General features: G+C 38.6%; 1 protein-coding gene across 1 annotated transcript in view; it reads right to left on the bottom strand.

The window, feature by feature from the left end:
- The window catches only part of ADGRL2 (adhesion G protein-coupled receptor L2), a 386,374-nt gene that overhangs the window by 306,600 nt on the left and 56,279 nt on the right, over positions 1–23,495 (bottom strand). Inside the window, exon 2 of the mRNA XM_059854096.1 lies at positions 5,172–5,347. The gene's annotated coding sequence lies outside the window, so the exon portion shown is untranslated. The remainder of the gene's footprint in view (positions 1–5,171; positions 5,348–23,495) is intronic.

Genomic DNA, 23,495 nt, shown 5'->3' with positions numbered 1-23,495 from the left:
ATTATTTGATGCTAGTAGAGTTTAAGCTAAATTTTGCATGAGACAGAAGTCTTCAGGCAACACTTATGATACATTTGCATGGCAAGGTTTTAATGAGATGAAGGCACAAGACCAACCATGCACAGGGCTTTTTGTGCATTAAAGAGAGACAGAGGGAGAGAGAGATGATTGAGACGTATGGGATTAAGACAATAATGCTATAATTTGACTTTAATGACAAAACAGCATCAAAAACTTTCTCTGTCAGTAATCCTTATTCAATTTCTTTTAAATGAAACATTATTTGCCTGCACCTTAAGTGCTGATTGTTATTGGAGTTGTGTATTGGAGCTTCACAGGATACTCCAAATTTAATTTGAACTAGGGATTGATTTGGTTGGCTTCAAAGCCAGGTTTTCCTTTCCAAAATTGAACTAGTGCATGACTTTGCAAGTTCATTTGGGTTTACTGCCTGACACAATTGTATAAGACTTTACAGCACTTAGGGCACGTTTTGCCCTGCTGATCTCCTGCTCACTCACATGTTCAGACCCACACACAGAACTATTAAAACAAACAGTTCTGCTGCCCCTCCTGCATTTCCCTGGGAAATACATTCCTTGCTAAAAGCTAAAGAAGCAAGAGACTCACACAGTTCAAATTCATATTATATGAAAAACATCATCACTTTAAAATTATAATATATAGAATAAAAGGCTTTGAGAGGATTTTGCTATCATTAGTTTTCCTCAAACTTTTTCGAAATATGAGAACAGCATGTTCTTTATAGATCACTCATTTTACTGAGGTATGTAAAAAACAAAATGAACTAACATTAAGATATGACAAGGTCTTAGGTAATTTGATCTTCTTTAGTTGTGGGACATTTGCCTGCTAATTGCCTATCCTGTCTATTTAAACTGTGAGTTCTTTGTGATACAGCTGCATTACTATGACTGAGTCTAAATCAGGGTCTCTGAACACTAATGGAATTCAAATGACTGATATTAATAAAAATCAGATAATAGTATCCCATAGGAAGTCTAGAAGATCCAGAATGACAACAGGTCCTCTAATGCATCTTAATCTGCTGTAGCTACAAAAGCCAACCATAGCCTAAAATTTGTACAGCTTTATTCCAATTTTTTTTTTTTTTTTTTACAAACCACATATATTCCTTTTTTAAACTCCATATTCCCTTTCAAAAAGTATTTGCTCTTATTCAGTAGGATTAGGGCACTTAAAACACACCTACTGTGGTACAACAAATTTTCTGTTTCCTTGTTTTTCCTAGGCACACATACCTTTCACATTTGCAGGCAGTAAGTAGCAAGTGCTTGCAGATAATCATAATCTCAGCACACAATCACAGCTTATTGTGCTTTTAACAGGACACTATATGCAAGCCCGTTATTCTTTGTTAATCAGTAACTGTCTGTTGTTTGACAGCCACTAGATTTTTATTTAACTTTTTTGTGTGCAATTTCTCACTTCTCTATTTCAAAACCTCTTCTCTATTTCAAATAAAAATACTAAAAGGCAACAGCAGTTCAGATCCTCACCAGGGTAATATGCATACCTCCAAAGGTTGCATCAATTGAGGATCAGCCCTTTGTCCTGCAAGCAAGAATAACACTGAAACATTACAGCAACTCTACTGCTGCCTGCTAGAGACAGCTGGCAAGTTAGTGAATCAGCCATCCAGTTGTACAGCAAAGCTACTTCAAACCTAAATAGACACATAAAGAGCAGCCATGACATTCTTCGTGCAGTTTTCACCAGCTACTGCAGTTTTGACTTAATTTGTTTCCCTGCCTCTTTGCATCTTGAGTCTTTGAAGGCAAATGAACCAGTCGGTGTCATAAAACAAGGAGAACTAGAGCAGCCTTCGGTAATAACAAAAACTAACGGAAACAGGAGATCTTTTGCAGGCAACATTTCACATGGCTCAAAACGTCTTTGCCGCAGTTTCAATTCTGCAGCCTTGCGATTGTTCTGACACCTCTTTATTGTTCCTTTTAAGTGCAAATGCCTAGGTAGCATCACTGTAAATGAAACAGTAGTGTTCACAGATTGCATTCAACGGCTGTTAGAGCTTCGTCTCCTTCATCGGCACAATTTGCATCTATTACAGGCTCAGGAATATAGTTTTTTCTGCTTCTCAGTGGCCTCAGAAGGGGGCACAAGAACCCCCCCGCTAAAGAACGGCAGTGAGGCTGATCTTTAAAGCCCTTACTGAAGGGTGGGAGGAGGGGAAGAGGCTGGTGCTGTCAAGAGTTTGAAGGACTATGAGGACCACTATGACGCACTACGCAAGTTCTCTGAATGATCCTGCCTTGTGGTACCCACCACAAAATTGAAGGTGTTTAACAAGAATTGCCAATAAAGATGCAGAGCTCTAGTCCAAGCACAGGCATTCAGGGCCTCCTGAACGTGGCTCAGAGGGGTTTTGTACAGTGATTTGAGCAGTAGTCTTTCTCTGGGGGGCAAAAGAGGTGGGTGAATACATTTAGTACCTGTGAAATTCACTTTTCTTTCACGGCGCAAGAGAGAAAAAGAGCCCACAGAGAACAACATCTCCTAATTCTCTAATATCAGTTATGTGCTGAGACTCTTTTAACAAAATTAACCAGTATGGCCTCAGCTAAAGCCCTGTCTGGAAGCTCAGCAGTGTCTTCATGCAAAGCAGGATGCACTGCAGGAGGTGCTGCGTGTTTCCTTTCAGGTTGCTCAAACCAAGAGAGGACAACCACTCTTAATGAAACAAACACAGAAAGTGCAGAAGCTGCTTATTTTTTATTTCTGAGAAAATAACAGTTTGATGATTTGACTGCTCTTCTTGGATACATAAAGAAAGGTTTGCAGATGAGATTCAGAGCCTTTGTCTCTTTCAGGGAAATGTTTGCAATAACTGACAGGAGTGACACATTCCAGAAATGAAAATACTAAAAATGTGAGTTGTTCAGGGAAGAAACTTATGCTATTTATGTTTAGTACTTGAGCAGTCCTAGTTTAGTATCTTTAGGTGTGGTACAAATTATAACCAGGCTAGAGGTGATAGCATACTCAATGTGGTTTTATTACTGTTATTATACCTGTGTAATTATTATCTCACAAGTCCAACATTTCAACACAGTCACACTGCAGCATGTGATGCCATTGATGTTCAGGTAGTACACACAATTATTTGTCCTTTCTGTCATGAGACTCCACTATTGCAATATTCACATCAAACGAAAGCAAAAATACGACTTCTATTATTATTGTTATTTTTCTTTGTTGTGTCTCTCAGGAATCAGAAGATAAGCCAAAGCCAGGAGATGGGAATTCATTTTACTAGGCCACCCTGCTGATCAACTAAAACAAAAAGTTACCATATGCTTTATCTCTGTGACAATGCAGTGGGATTATATTATTTTATCTTGTTTTACTAGCAAGGCATAATTGTATACAGCCTCTCCATGGAGCACACAAAGAACTGAGACTGGAAATTTGAAAAAAAGAGATAGGTGTATGGAAATACATTTTCTTCGACTCTGATCAATAGAATGAAAATCTGAAGAATCACTGACACATCTTTCGTATTCTCATTCTTTTTCGAGACAGAGAACGTATTTTACTTACAGAATTGAACTATTACAAACGCAGTTGGAGTCTGCATTATCTGTCCTTTGGATCCCAATCATCGGCTTAAAATCTTTGTCTTTGTCATAGTTTTTTCATTTAAAAGAAAAGAATTAGGTAAAATCTCCTCAATGACCATAAGAATTCATAAGCAAATACTCTATTTGCATGTCCAGCTTCCGCAGAATACAAAATAAACCTCTCTTCAAACACATAATAGACACATTTTCCTGAAGACAGATACTTGTTTCATAGAATGTTTTGCTCAATAGTTAAAAAGATGAGATTTTGTCAAATGACCTACAACAAAATCAGTCCTAGGGAAAGCCCTAAGCACTGACTATCCACTTTTCTATTTTAAAATTACATTTTGTCTATTACTGCCTTAAACACCTTGCAGTGTGGCTTCAGTGTCCCACTATAGTATGCCATCAAGTGTGGTGCTATTATTCTGTTAAAAATTCAAGCCAGAGACACAGGAGAGCAAATCACAATGCCTCAACCTTCTACACCAGTCAGCAGCTATACAGAATACAGATTTTCAATCACCCTAAACATTCTAGCAATTCATTTCAGCTACATCTATCTAGCACAAATTTATATAACATACTTGGATCCTCCAAATAAGTTTATATATAATAACTTACATAAAGCTACAAAGCTCAGAAATTCTGCAAGACCTACATTTGCCATTAAACTAGGTGCCCCTGGCCAATGACTTAGAGACTGTCCATCATTACTGGAAAAGAGAAGTTGGGCACAGATATCAGAGATGATGTAAAACAGACACAGTATATGTTTATGCAAATAGATGGATTTCATGGTTTTGTACTCCTCTGCATTTCCCACTAAAACTGGATTTGAAACAAGGTAATTAAATTAGACCACTGGTAGAACTCCAGGAGAAATTAGCTCAACCAGACAGAAAAATCCCAACAGAATCATTGATAACTGGTTGCACCCTTCCAGACTTTGCCTTCCAGAGAGGCAGATACAGAATAAACAGGTGCAAGAAGGAAGATAACAACTTGGCAAAACCTGGATGCAAGAGTGCAGTAGCCAGGTAAGTACAGCTATCCAAGTAGGAGGAGGAGCACTGAAAATGGTTCATCAGGAATGACTAGGAGGCTTTTCAGCCCCATATGGCACCTTTTCAGCCCCTTGACACCAAACACTACTGGCCTCTCTCTCAAAAGCAGCATTTTTGAAAAAACTTGTCAGCGTGACTGCACAGGCAGTGCCAGGAGTCACCCCACTCACTTCTTCATGCTTCCCACCACCACCTGGTGCTGGCAAAGATCCCTTTGGCTAGCAAGGCACTGGGGCTTTGTTTTTTCTTGTGGCTCTATTGTAAAGGGTACAATGTGGATCCTTGTCTCCTTAGGTATAATTAAGTGCTTAAGTGGCAGCATGTCATGCTGCAATTTTGTGATCTGAGCCTGGGTCCTGAGCTAGCCTGAAAGCTCAGAGGGCAGACAGGCAGCACTGCATTGAATAACTGGTGAAAATTGCCAAAGATAACATTAATTCAGGGGATAAATGCACATGAAAAATTTAGAGGGGCCTACCTTCAACTCAACTTCATCAGGAATGCTTTAAGGAACGGATGAAAGGAAACAGCAAGGAAGAAGCCATCAAATTATGTTTCTCACAGTAGCACCTCCAATCAAACAGGTCTCTTACCCAAGATTGGGTTTCATTCTGCCCAGCTTTAGGTAAGGTGGTATCACTGGAGAATCGTCATCTGCAAAAAAAGCACAAAATATTTGTGGATTTAAGATACAAACATTACAAGCATTAAAAAAGTAAAACATGACACATTTAATCATACCCCTCACCAGAAATGAATCCATATTTATCTAGCAAAAAAGCAAAAGACAGAATGAATCCAAAAGCTCAGTTTGGTGGCTGACAGCAGGTGAAAAACCAATGAATCTTTTGCAGCATTGGAAGGGCAGTAACCAAAAAAAAGCATACCAAAAATCCCAATCAAAACAGCAAACCCAAACCAATTAATTTCTAATCTTCAACAATTAGTTATTTGAAGACAGCATTTTTGCCAACTGCCTGTATTGATCATTAAAATAAAGGAAGGCTTCCACCACCATTAAAACTAAATTTCTTTCTCATCCAGAGAGAAAGTAGTTGCCTTTGGAGACTGAACAAAGACAGGTCTGAATTCTTCCCCTACACTCTATTCTTCCCCAAGCATGGATCCAGAGAGAAAGACAAAGGGGTTATTTTGATTTGCACACCACTGCTTCCTTTCATGCTTTTTTTTCCTTGAAGTGGCATGTGCTCCTTTAAAAGGAGCAGACTCCCAGCTTGCCATGGGACCCCATTGTTTTCTATCTGTGATTGAAATAAATCTCCTGAAATATGTTTGGTTTCTCTTAAATTTCAAAGTGATGGCCAGTACTCAGCTGCAAATGGTTTCAAACTGATCTTAGCCACTGCAGATTAAAACTCCCTCATCACTTGCTGTGAAACAAAACACAGTTAAAACCCTCTCATCATCATTTGGGAAATTCTGGCCAAGCTTTACTTTCAGCTCTCCTCATTCAAATCTGGAGACATTCTTTGGAAATCAACACAGAGAATGTTATACTTCAGGTAGTGTAAGCAAGTTCCCACCAGGTTTAGCGAAGTTACTTCAGGATTTGCCATCATGGCTAAGCATATATTTCCACAAACTGAACTGAGAGCAAAGTGTCCCCATCCCTACATAATCTTTGCATCCACCTCCCTCTCTTACTTTCTCCTCTGCTCACTCCTGATATTCAATAAAAACTCCAGACTTATTCTTTGCCAAATGAAGCAGACAAGTGTTTCATTACTTTTTTTCTTTTTTTAACTTGTTTATCTTATCGCTTGCTCTCTCTGAAATAAGTGATTTGCATGTGTCATGAAGCCAAGAAATATCTTCATACATTCTTTCATACATTTCTGATCTGATCAAAAATATTTTATTGGGAGAAATGATTATGTAATGGTTAAGGGGGAGGAGAGTGTGAAACTGGAGTTACAAATAACTAATTATTCAAGGAATTTTCCAGCCTGAATTGGCTGTAGAAATTTGATTTTAAGCTCAGACAGAAGACACTTAATATTATCAAAGGAAACAAAATTAACAACAGCTTTGCAACAAAACACCAAACCCATAAATAAAAGCTTATTTTGAAATTGATATCCAGAGTAGTAAAGGAGGAACTAAATCAAGATCACAGCTAAAACAGAGAAGCTCTATTCTTATATCAGTTTTGATCACTGTGCCGCCTCAAGTAAGAAACTTCTTTAGTATCTAATGAATCAAATTCAGATAATGATACCATCTTTGAAGAGCTTTGACATCCTCAATCCTAAATTTTATTACTATTGCATGCCTGGGTCTGTGGCACAGTTTTTGCAAGAAAAAGCTAGTAGTTTCAAGCAAAGAAGTAGCATATGTTCAGTTTAAAATTCAAATGTATTTATAACTGAACACTAATGGCAATGTCATTTATTCATTTAACAATTTTGCAATAGGCCATATGAGGCAAGCCATTTTAAAATGCATTGATTGGTACTGTACAGAGAAAGAGGAGTTAAAAAGTAGCTGAGATTCATCAGAAGCTGTAGTATGCCATAAGGTGGTGAATGCTGCCCTCTGGCTCAGGTTGGCAATGGTCACTCATTTAGAAATGCTCTGTTTTCGAAGTGTGGGGGAGAAAAGAGAGGTTGAGGTTCAACAGCTTTCGTTAATATTTTGGTCTGCAATAGTTGTATTAAAAGGCTACATGCTTGAAAAAATGCAATGTTAGAAAGAAATTTCCTCAAAGGTTAAAGTTTGTGGTTATTTTAAAAAAATGTTTTTCAAGTATCTCCAACACAGAAAAAGAGCTACTTTCTTTTATCATCTATCTAGAATGGACCATATAAAAGAGTCATGTCAGCACTAAACTTACAGGCCCATGGAGGACAGTTTCTTTTATACAGTTTTTTTTAATAATTCAAGAATAGATATAACTTATTTCAATGTGTTATTTTAAAGTTTTAGGCAAGATTTATAACAAAGGAAAAGCACAGTACTCTTTATCTGTTCATACAGTGAAGAAAAGCTTAACCCATTTCACTAAAAGACAGTGTGATTGAGATGTGTATGTCTGCAGCTTAACCATAACAGCTTTAGAATTTGCTAAAGATTATGCTTGCATTTTTCTGCTGTAGATACATCATTGTTTTTTAAAAAATGATGAGTGAACAGATGTTTAAGAACTAGAAGACAATGATTTTATTGTGCTCCTTCTAGAAAATGGGGACCGTTTTTCCCTTTAAAAATGTTACACCTTCCCTTCTACTACCCCACAACTTTAGTTAGTTGGAAATAAGGGGAAACATACCTCACTTATGAATTTCTATTACAGAAGGTGGATGTAAGATACTGCTCCATTGCCATGCTAAGTGTCCCCACCCCACAAGAGGCCCAGAGCCAGCCTGTCTTGCTGGCTGGTCTCTTGCCTGGCAGGTTGATCCTCAGCAAAGGAACACTAGACTTGATGTCCTTCTGAGTGCAAGGCTCAGTTTTATTTTCCTACCTCCTCCCACCTAAAATTCAGTGCTTGAGGAACTGTTTGAGGAAGCATGGAATAGAATAAAGGGTTACAGGCAACATGCAGGTCCCCTTCAACGTGGTATTCTATGATTCTATGAAACCCAGCTCCATCGTTGCCTTAAGTTCTAGCTTTCATATTTTCCAGACTCTGTACTCCATTGGTATATAACTCTGAACTTCATACAGAGTGTCAGCAAGTTGTCTTCACAGTTTGGTTGGACAAAACAATCCTTTTCCAGACCGAGAACCAAGGACTCTGTTACAGCTTGAGGCCCAAAAGTGTAAACAGGTAATGGAGGAGAGAAATCTGGGAGGATGAGACTGCATAAACTGAAGCTGTAATTGGACAATTAACCCAATATGTACATGGGCCAGAACTTACAAAAGTGTGAAAATGTGTGATCTCGGGTGTAGCCTCGGCCAGGCTCTTGTACTGCCCAAGGTGTATCCTTTGAAGGCTTTTTTAATAAATACCTACTTTATTCCTTTAGCACTGTCTAGCCTCTGTTCTAGGTAACCTCTCAAGGCATCACCATGACTAAGTCCTACAGCTTATTTTCTACAATATGAGCTAGAAGAGAGATTGGATGCCTTTCTCTTAAGATGATAAAATACAGTATTCTGAATACGAGACAGTATTTCTCCTGGGAATATTCAATTTTGGATAAGAAAAAGTACTCTTTTATATCTAACGAGAAAATTTTGTTTTGTCTTGAGGGAGAAATTTCAGGATAGCTTTGGGAACATCTCAGAATAAAACTGCAAACAGAAAGAAGTTGACAGAGCTTTTTGTACACTCATAGTACACACTGGCATAAAGGTAATTAAAAAACCCCAAACCAAACAACTTTAGCATATTAAAAGAAAAAGGAAACCCTAAGCAAACTTTCAAAGGAAGGATTTTTAGAAGTTATGAATGGAACACATGGATTCAAAAGACCCAGGGGAATCAGGTAGGGAGAGCAACATACACTGGAAAAGCTCATAATGTGTGCTCTCATCTGCACTTAACAGTGAAATTTACACTCACAGAATGAGTTTTAAGATTTTTTTTCCTATAAAAATGAGTAAAAACAAGGCAACTTGCAAATCTTCTGGCTCAAGTTTTTATTTCTGAGCAAGGAAAATGTTACATTAATTCTATATCCCTGTAAATAAGGAGATCTAGAAAAGCTTTTAACTTGGAAGATACCTCCTTTGCTTATTTATTCAGCAGGGAATACATAGAATCAAGTGAAAAGTACTGAAAGTGAATCTGAGTTTTTTAGCAATAGAATTAGCTGTGTGGGAAAATTAGTTTCCATGTCTTCAGCTACTACCATGGCTTCTGAGAAGGAAAGAACCTGTTTGGGGAATGGTCATGTAATTAGAACTGATGGAAAGATAGAAAAAAATTTTTTTCAGGTTGTTACCCTGCTTTGAGCACATAAAAAGCCTTTCAAAGATCTGCAGAAACAAAACAGTATTAAAGAGGTTGTTTGATACTCAGTGTAGCCTGCTGGGTATGCTCTATTCTGAGGAGTTTTCACACTGAATTTGGCAGAACATAAAGCTGAGCCTAGGTCATAAATTTCCCAGGCCAGGGCCAAAGTCCACAGAACATAACAGTCTCTAGAGCTTGATGACAATGTTTTGGATTTTATGAAGGCATGTTTGGACTACATTGCATGTGACAAGAAAGCTTTTTCTCAGTGATGTAGCCAAGAATTCAAGTGGTTGGTACTGGCATGGCAGGAGCACTGGTATTTTGGAGGTGCTGTGACCTTGAAAAGATCTCTGTGCACATGGTGCGAGTTGGCCAAAGTGCTTAAAGGTATCCTAGGGAAATGCAAGTGGCTTTGGGAACTATCTTCTTATTTTTTCTCTGCAACAGCATGTATTCTCTTATTTACATCTCCCTAAATTCTGAGAAAAAATATCAGTGGGAAAGAGGGGATAGAGGAAAGCTGGGAACTTGACAGGGAGCTTGTGACAACACAGGGTTGACAGAGTTGAATGTCCTAACATCTGGAGCTAAATGTGAAAGTGCTGCTGAGCCTACAGAGGTCACATCTTGTGTTAGGTCTGGCTGAGATGGATAGCACAGCCCTTGCAGTGCTCTGCTTTGCACTGGTAGCAAGAAAATTGTCAATAACACACCAATGTTCTGGCCACTACTGAGCAGTGCACAGCATCACAGCTGTCTCTCCAACATTCCCACCTCACCAGTAGGCTGGGGAGAATCCTGAGAGCAGACACAGCTAGGACAACTGGCCTAAACTGACAAAAGGGATATTCCATATCATATATTAGTCATAGATATAAGCTCAGATATAGAAGCTAAGAAAAGGACGAGGAAGGAGGGTCATTTGTTATTTCCATTTGCCTTCCAGAGCAACCACTGCCTGTACTGAAGATCTGCTTTCTGAGAATGTCTGGACATCACTTCCTGGTGGGAAGTAAGGAATAAAATCTTTGGGATTTTTCATTGCTTGTGCCTGCTTTTGCTTTAGTAAACTGCCTTATCTCAACCTATGAGCTGTTTTCTATCTTATTTTCTCTCCCCAGACCAGTTTAGTAGGAGGAGTGATAGAGTGGCTTAGTGGGCATCTAACCAAGATCAACCCACTACACATCTGAAGCCAGCACTGCACAATTTTCCTCTCTGATGGTATGGACAAAATTCAGTCTTTGGGGAGCTTCCACATCTGTATAAAGACATCCTTGTTCCTCCTGCAAGCACAGAGTCACTGAGCTTGACAATGGGAGCAAAAGAAGATATGAAAGACCCTCTGCAAAGCACGTGTTTCTCACCCTGCTCCCACCAGCCTTGGTGTTTCCCGGGCCTTTTTTCTCTATGGAGATCCCAGATGTATGAGTACAATACAATGTACTCATGGGATAAATACAACAACGGGATTGCTGTATTTATACAGATATTTCCACAGATGAAATATAAAGAAAATGAAGGAAAAATTTTTACACATGCCACACATTTATACTCCAGCCAGAGATTCTCTGATCGACTTCTAAGTCCACCCATATATTTTTTAAACAGTACATTGCTAGAAAATCCATATTTGTATTAATTTACTTCATGGAGTAAGACAAAGGAACAACTAATTCTCAAGGAAGCTGATGGTAAGTCACATTGTCTTGACAGTTGGTGCTTTTTCTCACTGATGTTACATTCCAGAGACATGAGTGCACAAATACCACATAGCTGAGATGTTTGATAGGATCTGAGTGGCAAGGACCTCAGCTTCTTCCAACCAATCAATCAGAAGACATTCCAATATACTTTTCCATTTACCTGAATAAGAAGCCATGTTACACAGCATAAAAACCAAACCTCTAGCTTCCCTGATGAAACTGGGAGGGCTTGTGCTGGTAACAGTTGACACAGCAGGCACAAAGTGAAAAATATATGCTAAGTAAAAAACCTGGTTCTTTCTTGGTGAGTTTGGAAACTGCAGATCTCACTCATCACCTGTGAATCTCTTTGATAAGGTTCTAGCAGCTCCTTTGCTCAGAGTGACAATACCTAAGTGACTTAGCTTCTAGCATCACACATTTAATTTACATCAGAGCAGAACAAGCCACCACTAGAAAACTACTGGCAAATGTAAGACATTTCATTGCAGGGAAGCAGTCAGGAGCCTTATGGGGGTAACTGTTTCACCTCCAGCTTTCAAAATGAACTCTTTCTTTTGTTTTAGGTAGCTTCTTACTTTCTGAGTGATTTTTGCAATAGGAATTTGAACACATTCTCAAATTTAAAAAACTGGAATAGTAAATCACACTGTAAGATAAATAATAATACCTCTGCTACTAAGTATCACAAAAAGTTACGATTAATATGAATTTTAATATGTAAGTCAGATTCCACTCAAAAAATCCAAAAACCAAATCCAAAATAGAAGGAGAGCTCCGAAACAGCTGGGTAGCTTGAATCTGATATAAACTTTATCTTTCAGAAAGATGTGCTGCACATCTTATAGCTAAAGACACAGCTTTAATTTTCAAGCCATGGAGAAGAGAGAACACCTAGGGAGAATTCCTCATTACTGTGTCAAGGGAAACTGAGAACATTTGCTTAGACTCCCAATAGGGGTACGAAGACATGTTGAAATTTAGAGGTTAGTAATAGTTATTGTAGTCCTTTTATGAGTTTTTATTTTCAAAATATGCATACATAAAGCAAAAGAGCTCAAGACTTTAAGTGAGGTTCAAGTGTATGCTTTGAAATGGGAATAATATGGGAGTAGATGACATTTACACCATCTAAGTTTAAAAAAAGGAATTAAAATGAGTTTATATCTAAAGCGAAAAAAACCAATCAAGCTAATAGTGTAAATTTGAAGTTATTTGTGCATCAATGTCTGGACAAAAGAATGCAGTAAAAACTAGCTTGTTAACAATGACAATGGACTTGAAAGGAAACACCAAGGTCTGTAGGAGAAAAAGGAAAGAATGGAGAAACATTCCCTGTTTACTGTGACATTAGATCTGCAGTGGCCCGGGAACACTTGGTTGAAAATTAAGAACTAGCTCTTTCCAACGAGATCTAAATGTTGACTGACAGCTGACTAGGTTGAGTGAAATATAAGAGGAGAATCACATTAAGTATAATAACATAAATTAAGGGTAGTTTTCACACTTGTAATATCCATTTTAACCATTATCTTTGGATCAGTATCTAATTAATACTTCTGGACCAGGCCTTGTATGCTGGTAATAATACCTCTCATATCATTTTTATTTGAATTCTTCTTAATGTTTTCTTTGTCTGGGTTCTCTGCCTTAATGCAAATTAACTTTGCTTTTATGTAATGCCCCTGGCAGAGTTTTTGAGAGTCATGGCACAGAGTCACATTACACTAATCCATGGCAAATGTTGAAAACTGCTGAAAGGACAGTGGCATTTTGGGTTTGGTGGTTTGGTTTTTGGTTAGGTTTTTTTCTGGGGCGGGGGGGTTTGTCGTGGTGGAGGGACACAAACAGCCCAGAGGGGATGTGTGCTGGACTGGGTTAATTTTGTGTCAAGTCATCTTGGCAGGATTACATGATCTTTAAACTTGATATCAGTAACACAGGGATGGGACTTTTGGGATCAACCAGCAGTTACACTGAATTAGGTATAATGTGAAACTGCACCTTGAGAAGGGAAAAGTCACTTCTGGGCATTTTAGAGAGCTGTGAAATGCCCTCCCAGCTTAAGAGAGAGAAATGAGGCTACAGGCCTGTCAGAAGAAAAGAATTTAAAGTGAGGTTGTGTCTGAGGGGAAGGCAAACCCAGTCAGTGCAGGCGCAGAGTTTGATCCACAACTCTCTGAAGTCAAATGTTTTAGTTTACGTCAATGGCCTTTGATTAGGCCCAGAGAGAGCTGTAAGATCCAAGGGCTGCCAGGCTTGGTTACAGTCATCAATACTAGAAATCCCTGAGAGAGTTTCCTTACTAAACTCTAGGCCTTTTTGCTGCAGGACGCTAAGTAAGGGCATGATCCTGAGCAAACCTAGTCCCATCGGCTCCAAAGGCCATAAATTCTTTTGACCATCTTGCAGCACAGACTCTCTGGTTTGCTGTAACTATTTAATACAAGCACCAGAAAGGACAAGAGAATAGGAGACAGTTTCTGGCAAAGAGAAGCTGTTTCTGTTGCCAGAACTGGAGCTTTCTCCAAGAGCAGGGTGAGTTAGGAAGGCCCAGCCTGCTGTGAGCTGTTCCCAGGAGATCATCACAGCTGGAGTTTGGCCAGGAGATTTCCCTGTGCAAAGGGGAAGCTGGACCCTGAGGATGCCTGAGGGAAGCCATCAGGTCCATTTTGTGGCATTGAGCCCAGCAAGTGGCTCACTAACCTTAACAGTCTATACTAGTTTGTTTCATTTTGATAGCACCTTGTGAAAAAAAAGTGATTTCCCTAGTGGTTAAACCTTTCTAAACTGAGACAAGCTCACATGGAAATCAGTTCTCTTAGAAAACAAAAGCTAAACCCTCCTTGCTGCAAGAGCTCATCATAATGTTGTTGTATAGTTGGGAAATCCTTATCTGCGGATCAACCTTGAAGCTCACCATCTTACTTCCTCAAAGCCCAATTTACATTACTTGGTTGTTGTGGTTTTTGTTTTGTTGGTTTTGGTTTTTTTTTAAATAAATTTTAAAAATAAATATTTGCAGGATAAGCAGAAAATAAATCAACAATAACAGAAAACTAACAACTTGATTCTTTCTTCCTGCTTCTGCAAAAAAAACCATAAAAGCTCAATTGTCCTCTCAGGACTCCTTGTAAGTCTTAACAAAAGTCTCTAAAAAGCAACTAAATGAAAGACCAGGGAGTTAGCAGCAGGGCAGATCTATCATAGACAAATCAGACAAAACCCTCTCTCCTTCTGACCATATCTAGGCTTAGTTCTGATCTCCTTACTCACGCTGAGTAATAATTCACACCATAACTAGCCCCACTGGAGCTGCTAAAATCACCTGGAGTAAGCCATAAGCCTGTTTGAAAAATATCAGTCTGATACACTAAGGCTAAAAATCCTAAAAGCTAATTCAAATATTATTTTTGTAATTACATGGCCTCAAAAAAATTATTCTGTTCTTTGTTTTTGTTGCTGTGGTGTGTTATCTTCCAAACAAAACCAGAAAGTTTGTAATTTTCTTTTTTGTTTTTGTTTTTCATCTTAATATAGAATCCAGCTAGAAAAATAATATTTTGTCTAACCTAGAAAAGGCAATGAATATACAAAGATATATGAAGAACATGCACCTTTTTGACAGAGATATTAAACCAGGAAAACCTGAGGCCAAGTCTACAGTACAAACTTCTGTCTGAAAAGTACATTAGTCAACAGTGTAATAGGACACGATCTCAGCCATTAACCCAGACTGAGCCTACCCAGTGATTAGCCTGACTCAAAGGCCTTATTTATTTACTGCGTCATCATGTAGCTTTGCTCACCCATGGGTATGTGACAGTGACACTGCTGGGAGGGAGACTCGCTGTGCTGCTGCACAAGTGTGCACCACAGAGATTTTTTCCTACCTTTGTAAATTGATCTCTTCTCTGTGTCTTTCTCAGTAAGCCCTTGGAGAGTTTATCCATGTTTCTAACCACATGAAAGGGAGCTGCTGGAAAGTGTCAGAAGACTACTGATAATCAAGCAAATTTTCATGAGTTTCAGCCTAGCAAGGCTGGACACCAGTACCAGTGGAAGCACTCCAAAAGCTAATCAGGATCCTTGGGAAGGCTATTCTGTTCTTGCTTAAAATACTGAATCCCTGCTAGTGAGCTCAGCATGGAGATGTGAGGCCTTGGGAAGTCCAGGAGGTGCCAGCAGCACTGCTCAATGAATGCCATTGCTCAACACACCCCAGTGGTCCGGCCAAACTCCTCCTCCAGCAGGAAGCCTGGCAACAAGGCACTCAACCAGTTGAACAAAAACTACAAGCTTTGCACCATGTGAGCTATTTGCCAACAAGCAGTAGCCCGCAGGCTGGATACTGTTACCTAGCTATTAACGAATGCTGCTGATTAACCTTTTCAGAGCACTCTGTCCACCACACCTACTGGTGGGAACCTGCAGCGATAACGCTCAGGGGAAGTTGCTGACATCAGACTGACACTGGGGCTACTGAAAAGGCACCCCAAGAAGTGACAGCGACTTTAAGAGTTAGATATAAACCAGGATAGTTCTCCCAGAGATATTTGGGAAGAACAGGGTGGGAAGAATAAGCTTTTTTAAAGCTTTCTAAAAGTAATTACGAGTTCACCATAATTTACAGTATATCTCAGGCTGCTGTGCTTGATGGAGAACAAATTAAAATTTTATTCAGAAAGCTTCTTATTATGCCCCAGAATTAAATTTGGCAGAGATCGTGACACCCTCCCCCAGCTATTCTCACCCACGTTTCAAGCCCAAAATTCATGAAAGTAATGTACTGCTGAAACATAGATGATGGCATCTAAAGCACTCAAAATGATGTGTGTGACAAGTTCCAAAGAATCTGGGGACTGTAAAGCTCTGGCAAAAAAAAAAAAAAAAAGTATTTTTGTATCTATATTTAATTTTTTATTTATTCTGGTGGTGGTGGTGGTGGTCATACCTACTAAGTATTTTGAAGTTTAGTTTTCTTTAGAATATACCAAATAAATAAGAAGTCAAGACTCTGGGAAAGGGTAATGAAATAATACGAAACTAGGGCAAGAACAACAAGAGATACAAGATTTTGAAATATAACAAAGTTTGCACTAAGATATTGAAAGGTCACAATTAAAACAAAAGCACCAGGAATAAGCAAATATGAAGAAGCTGTCTAAATCTTAATCATGAATAGCAACAAAGGAGGCAAAACAAACAAATTCGTAAAGAAAAGTACAGAAAGAACAAGTACATAAAAGACTGCACAAAAAGCATATTAGAAGGAGGAAAAAAAGCCAAAAATTCATAATTCATGTAAGAAAACACCCCAGCCTCACTTTGCCACAATAAGACTGCTTATGCATACCTTTACTGGAGGTTCTGCAGAGCACTTTTTTTAAATTGTTATTTTCTCAATTTAACACAACTGTTACTCTTTAGGCCAAAAGCATAGTGGGAAAAAAAAAAAAAGATTTCTTGCGTAGATCCTTGCTATAGCTGAGATTTCACATGACAATTGAGCCAGTTTGACAGCTTGCCGCTGTTGATTGGGGAAGCTGCCTCACCCCCCTGCTTTGTTCCCAGCCATGTGGTCTTACTCCTTCCCTTGCACTGAAATCAGCACTTGCTGACACCCCAGTATAAAATACTCCATTCTCTTATTTTCTTCTTCTTATCTTTTTCTTTTCTTCTTCTTCTTATCTTTTTCTTCTGCAGATATTCTTTGTTGTTAAGAAACACTGAGGAGAGATCCGTGAAACTGCTTAATAGTTCCAGGAAATCTTCACCATTAAAATATTCCTGGAGCTATGGAGATGACAGACATTTGTGTTTTGTGCCTGTTCTGTTCATTCTAATATTCCTATTTCATTTCTTGGAATAAAAATATTAAATGCAGTTCCATTCCCATCATAAATTAAAAAAAAAAAAAAAAATGTAGCAAAGGCTCAGGTTATAGGCCCTGTGCAAATTGTAACAAAAGTGGGATATGAGAACTAAAGCGAGTTTCCCTCTGACTTCCACACTGTGAACTGACACTGTACAAGCACAGATCAATGCAGGCTATCTGGCATCAGCTACACTGAAGACTGAGAACAGGAAAAAATTACAAATCAGTTGCCATATTCTGCCACCATTTGCACTCTTACAACCTGGTTGACATTCACTGGTTCAGCAGCAGAATTTGGGTTTGTGTATACAGATTAGAAAACAAGGAAAGTCTAACATGGGGTTACTGCTATTATTTAAATAAAGGATCTGGAGGTTTTTTCCTCTTCTCTTTTGGGGAGGACAGATTTCTTTTTGAATGGTCCTATAACTGGATGGAATAATCTGAGCTTGTGCTCAGATTAATCCACAGACTACAGAAGGATGTCCATTACTTTGCATAAGCCAAACATTTTTCTTTGGGCAACATTATTGCCAGACACACAAAAAAACCTGAAAACCCCAAACACAAAAACAAAACACAAACTTATTGCTGAAAACAAAGCTTAGTTCCTAATATTCAGCCCTGATTCTTACTCATAAAAGCAGTTTCATTACTATCTGTGGTACAAACAGGACATGGCAACATTCAGGCTATTAAAACCAGAGATTATTCAAAAGTTAACATGTGGTTTTTATTTACAGAAACAGAACAAAAGAGACTCTAATTGAAACAGATCATTTAAATAAAGCCAGCACACTGCTTATGCAGATAGTGTACTTATGTAGATACACACGTGCATGCACATGCACACCCAGCCAGAGCTTCCAGTGTTTTCTGGCTTCTGCAGTACACACAGGGACCTAGTGGGCCCAGAACTCTCACTGCACATTCCAGGATTTTCTGGGTATCCAGGCCCCCCGGTACAGATCTGGGAGTCACTGGGCATGAACCTCTGCTCAGCTGCCTCTCAGGGAATTAGTCTGTGTTTCATCAAATACAGCATTTCTCTGAGAAATATCTGAGGATATTTGATGTACTGATATTTTCCTGATCATTTCCCTTATTGTTCCTTTTTAAGAGACAGCGGAAATTATTTAGATTGCTTGTTAAAAGAAACAAACACAGGAAATGAAACCGGGTGAAAATAATTTCTTAATTTTGAGGGTGCATTGAGGTGGAACAATCCTTACCATAGATAACTGAAAATGTAAACACACTGATTTCAATCAAGAGCACTTTTCATAAGAATATTTCAGTCACTAGTTGCTGCTGATCCTTTTAGAGGTGTGTTACCCATTCTGGAATATACACAAGAGTTCAAGTGTTGCATAATTACATTAAACAGGGCCTATACAAGAATATCCTGTTTTGCTTCCTGTACACTCACTAGGGTGGCTCAGCTGAATCCTTGACAACATCTAGCTCCATGAAGAAAACATCAAGACTCCTTGCTGATAGAGGCTTTTTACCTAGAGCTTCTCAGCAGTTGGGCTGTTTAGCCCCAATGTGTAAGCAGACAATCACCCTATTGTTTACTTTCTACTCAGAAGGAGCATTACTGCTTTTCCTCACTGTCCACAGTCTCTGTAATCTTAACAGTCATGTTCACTCAGCAGTTAGTCTAAATATGAGCTTCCCAAAGGAGTTTCAAATCCATGACATAGATTAGTATCACTGTGGTTTGATGCTATCTGTGACAAATTCCACAGTAATTAACATTTTAAACCACGCTCAATACCGAAATTATTTGACCAGGACTCACTCTAGCCCCCAAATCGTGAGAAATTAACAAATTTAAGGGGTATTATTACAAAGTGAATAGGCTGTGGAGGACAATGTATCTTTCAAAAACCCTGTCAGCATTGCTTCATCTCATTACATATCGCTATATCTTTAAAAAAGGAGGGATTCAATTGTGTGATGGTGAATCACGAAACTTCACAAACATTCAAGGAACACACATGCCACTACAAATTAACCATTAGCACTGCATGGTATTCATCCTTTCTGTCACACACTGTGGGAAGCACGCCTTATTAGCATGGAAGCATGGAGCAATAGCATCTCAGCGTACTTAACATTCGCTTACCTTGGAAAAAAGAGCACACAATTGCAGTCTTAAACAAAAACCCCAATCCTCAAAATGCTGCAGATCTATTCCTTTCCACATTTAATCCTTGGATTTAAAAATTGCAAAATTGAATCCTAAATCCTTTTCTTTCCTCTCTTCCAGTTCGCTGTTTTTTACAATGAAATGTACTTTTTGCATTTTTAATCAGCTTTAATCATAAACAAGGCTGGCATCACAATTGCAGCTATTGCAGGGTTCCCCCTCACACACTTCTTTCTTGGTTTTGAATTTCAATAGTACCCTCAACTGGGGGTCTTCCTAGATCCCAGATGTCGAATTATATGGTCTGTCCTATTCTTCTTAGAGGGGCAATCCCGTTCCCTGTTAAGTTTCACAGGAGTCTGAATAGCTATTCTGCAATCACCCATTTCTTCCTTAATTGTGTTACAACTGAACATAAGTTTGATCATTAAGAAATAGTTCTCCTTGACTTAATGGTTTCTTAGAAATTTTTAGAAGTATCTGCTGTCTTTACTTAGTAACACGAAGCACTCTGTGCAAACCCTTAAAAAATAAATCTACATTTAGCATCATTGTTCCTGTCTGAGGTCCTGTGCGGTCTATAAAATCTCAAGAAAGGGGCCCACTTCCCATACCCATCCTACTTACATGCTGTTTTATTTAAGAATCAAGAGTACATTTTACAACCACTTTGCCATGTTAAAAAAGAAAGAAACATAAAAGTGACTTTCAGGGGGAGGGTAGACCTATGTTTTGTTTTACTAGCTTCTTTCAGAGTAAACTTGTAAAATAAAAAGATATAAATGCCAAAGAATTTTGTAAACGCTAATGTAGCAGTAAGCCAGAGCCTCCCACTGACCTAGAAGCAAAACTGGTATTTTAAAGGTGCCCTGCTTTAATGTACATTTTATACATATATATGTTTGAAATGTCATTTTCTCTCAAGTGTAACCCAACACTATGGAATCACACACATCTCAGAAATAACTCCTACCCACTCCTACTTCAAATAGTAACAGAGGCTAGCTGGCAGATAAGGTTAACATTGTGTAAGGTATTTAAACTAGCAGAGCAGTTCAGATATGCAGCAATGCATCACGAAGGCAAGTCGTGGCCTTTGGCACCCCTCCTCATATTATTATTAATTACGTATTTCCTCATCTTATTAGTGTTTGAATGGATGTACGAAATAAACAAAGGTGCTCCAAAGTATATTGCAGACATACTACAGCCTGACATCTTTCTGGGATTAATAAAAGAAGAACCAGTACTACAAGTGAACTTTGGCTTGTATGTCCTCAAGGCAATTTTGTTTTTGGATAGATTACATGGTCAACTGTTATCTGAATCTGGGAGGGATCATTTCTTTAGAGATATTGAGGATCCTGTTGAGCTACATGGCAGCAATCATAACCTCCCTTGTTCTTACAAAAGAAAAAAATAATCTTTTGAGGCTTGACCATATCAGCAACCCACTGAGTTATTGAATAATCTGTGTGCTGCAGACTCGGGCACAGCTGTTAGCATTCATTATGCTATGATTTTCGTTTTATAATTCACTTTTAAATCATAAAGATCTAAACCCCAGATACGTATAACAGTTGTATCAGCGTCATATCAGGTAAGCGAGGCGCTGAAGTTCATGTAACACTATCTGAACTTGCACATAAAGTTGTAGACATGTAAAGTTATCTGAAATTGTACAGACGTCTCAGCTCCAAATTTTGGATATGTTCACAAGTAACGCATCTCTAAGCAATTTTACTTCCCAAGCAGTGTGCTTTATTAGCATTATCAAAGGGACGAAGTAAACTCCCATTGTTTGTGCTGTACCACTTCACAGCAACATCTGCTGGGTAACCCAGAGCTGTATTAACAGCAACCCTGACATACTGAAGTGACAGAACAATATGAGGCACAGCTATGGGAAGGCAAGGGTTAGATAAGAGGATAAGAGAAGGCTTTCACATCAAAGACTTTGCCTCGCAATGACACCTACCCTTTGCTACTGCCTGTGCCATTGATTTCATGTCCGGGTTGCCAGTTCATCTAGAAGTCTCCCCAGCTTATGAGAGTTTGTATCAGAAACAATAAAGTCAGATGGCAGTTTTGTATGCCTTGGGGGAGGAAAGCAGATCCATATGCTGGGGAAAATGATGGAAAAACCAGAATGATTTTACTCTATTCTACAGTCATTTATTCTTTCAGCCAGCATTTAGTTTAAGTGCACCTCACAGTGTTAGGACCTAAAATTTCATGGCCTAAAGTTTCCTCCTCTCTAAGAGGAAAAAGGTTTAACAACCCTACATTCCCCTTAGTAAGTCAATAACAAGAATATTTGGGTTGATAGTCCTGTTGATGCAATAGTTGAGGCAGGGATTTTTTCTGTTTGTTTGGTTGGTTTTTCATGGGGTGTTTTTCCTTCTTGTTGTTGTTTGGGGGTATTTTTTCTTCTTTTGCTGTAGCAGGAGTATCTTTAGGGCAAAAGTCTCTGGGAGAAACACTATTAAATACTTAGCCTGAACAAAAGCTGCTTGCAGAGGGAATTTCAATTGCTTTTCAGCTGCACTGTGGTTTATTGTTTGCTTTAACTCAGGCCAGAGCCTAAGCTACATACCATGGTGTCTGTTAAAAAATCATTATGGTGCAATTAAAAACAATGTTTAAAGTGGAATTCCCCCCTCCCCTTTCTCTGTATAACTGCTGTATGCTTCCTCTGTGCCTTTCATGATTATCTGCACCAGCTCTGGTCAAGAGATACAGCTGTCATGAAACACTCAACAGATGGCAGTGACTGGGTGATGCTTCATCCATTTTTGGATGCTCTACTGACATTTGAGCTCATGCCTTCCATAAATGCTGTCATGCCCCTGACTCTTTTTAGCCAACGCAAGCCTACAATGTGCAGTGACAATATTCATCTTTCCAAAGGAATAGAGATAAATTGAAATGCCCTTATAAAAAGCAATATAAAATACTTAAATTTAGTGTCCTTTAAAACTTTTAACCATTATAGATAGATATGGCTAGAAAATAGATAGACTGATAAATTGGTAGATGGATCTCCTTTCTTACTGCTGTTTCATCCTTAAGCTATTTTATTTTTATAAGGCTCTTCAGAGATTGATTTAGCTTACAAAGAACAGAAATGTCTCTCCAGTTTTAGGAAACTCCTAGGAACTCAAGTGCTTTGAAAAAAAATTGATTAGCACAACTGCTTTAAAAAGAAACATCTAAAAGATACAGAGTATTTTTAAGCTTTTCGGGTAGTAAAGGGTGCTTAGCATTTAATCTTATATTAATTGTTAAAAGCTCATTTCTAGTGTGTTATTATTATTATTATTACTACTACTACTACTATTATTATTATATAGTTAGAGTCAAACTGGAAGTTGCATCAGTTTGAGTACTGAAAGATACCACACTGTCTTTATGTTTTTTGGGGGGGATTGTTTGTTTTAAAACAGCTTTATAATTGTGCCATCTAATATCATTGCTTGGTATGAAGGGACTGTGACAATCCCTGTATGTGTCCCACAAAGGGCACTACCTTCCATGCTTACCAAGGTTCAATCCCAGTCACTGTGGCTCCTGATACAAAAACAAACAAGAGATAAGAGATGGAGGGAGAAGAGGTGGATAAATTCATGTACTTAATCACAGGGATTAAGAAAGACATCTTGGGAATGGCAAGTACTGGTATTTTGCCCTGACCTAGGAGTGGTGGCTACATTTTTTTCATGCTGTTTCCAGTGCAACTCATTCTAAATGCAAGATGTTCAGAGACTATCACTGCAAAAGCAGATGATGTGTTTAATTGCAAACACATAATCTGCATTTGATGATGCCCTTCACTATGAGGCCTATTTTTTCCTGTTAAGAATTATGTGCTTTACAAGTTAATTTATACCCTAACAGTGATGAAATAAAATGTATGGGCTACGTTGCTTTGCCAACAGTCCTTGCTGAACAGCCAGGAGATATTTAACCAGGTACTTAAGCAAGACACACCTTCTAGTGTGATGAAAAGGAAACTAAAGTTAGGGAGTATGATCTAATTCTTCAAGCCTGAACTTATATTTAGCACTGGAAGTATCAGCAGAATAATGCCATGACAGTGTGAGGGTGCAGTGAGGCAGGACTCACTTTGTACAGCT

Source organism: Haemorhous mexicanus, chromosome 9 (assembly GCF_027477595.1).
Source record: "Haemorhous mexicanus isolate bHaeMex1 chromosome 9, bHaeMex1.pri, whole genome shotgun sequence".
In the NCBI taxonomy this organism is placed as follows: domain Eukaryota; kingdom Metazoa; phylum Chordata; class Aves; order Passeriformes; family Fringillidae; genus Haemorhous; species Haemorhous mexicanus.
This window is presented reverse-complemented; position numbering and strand designations above follow the sequence as displayed.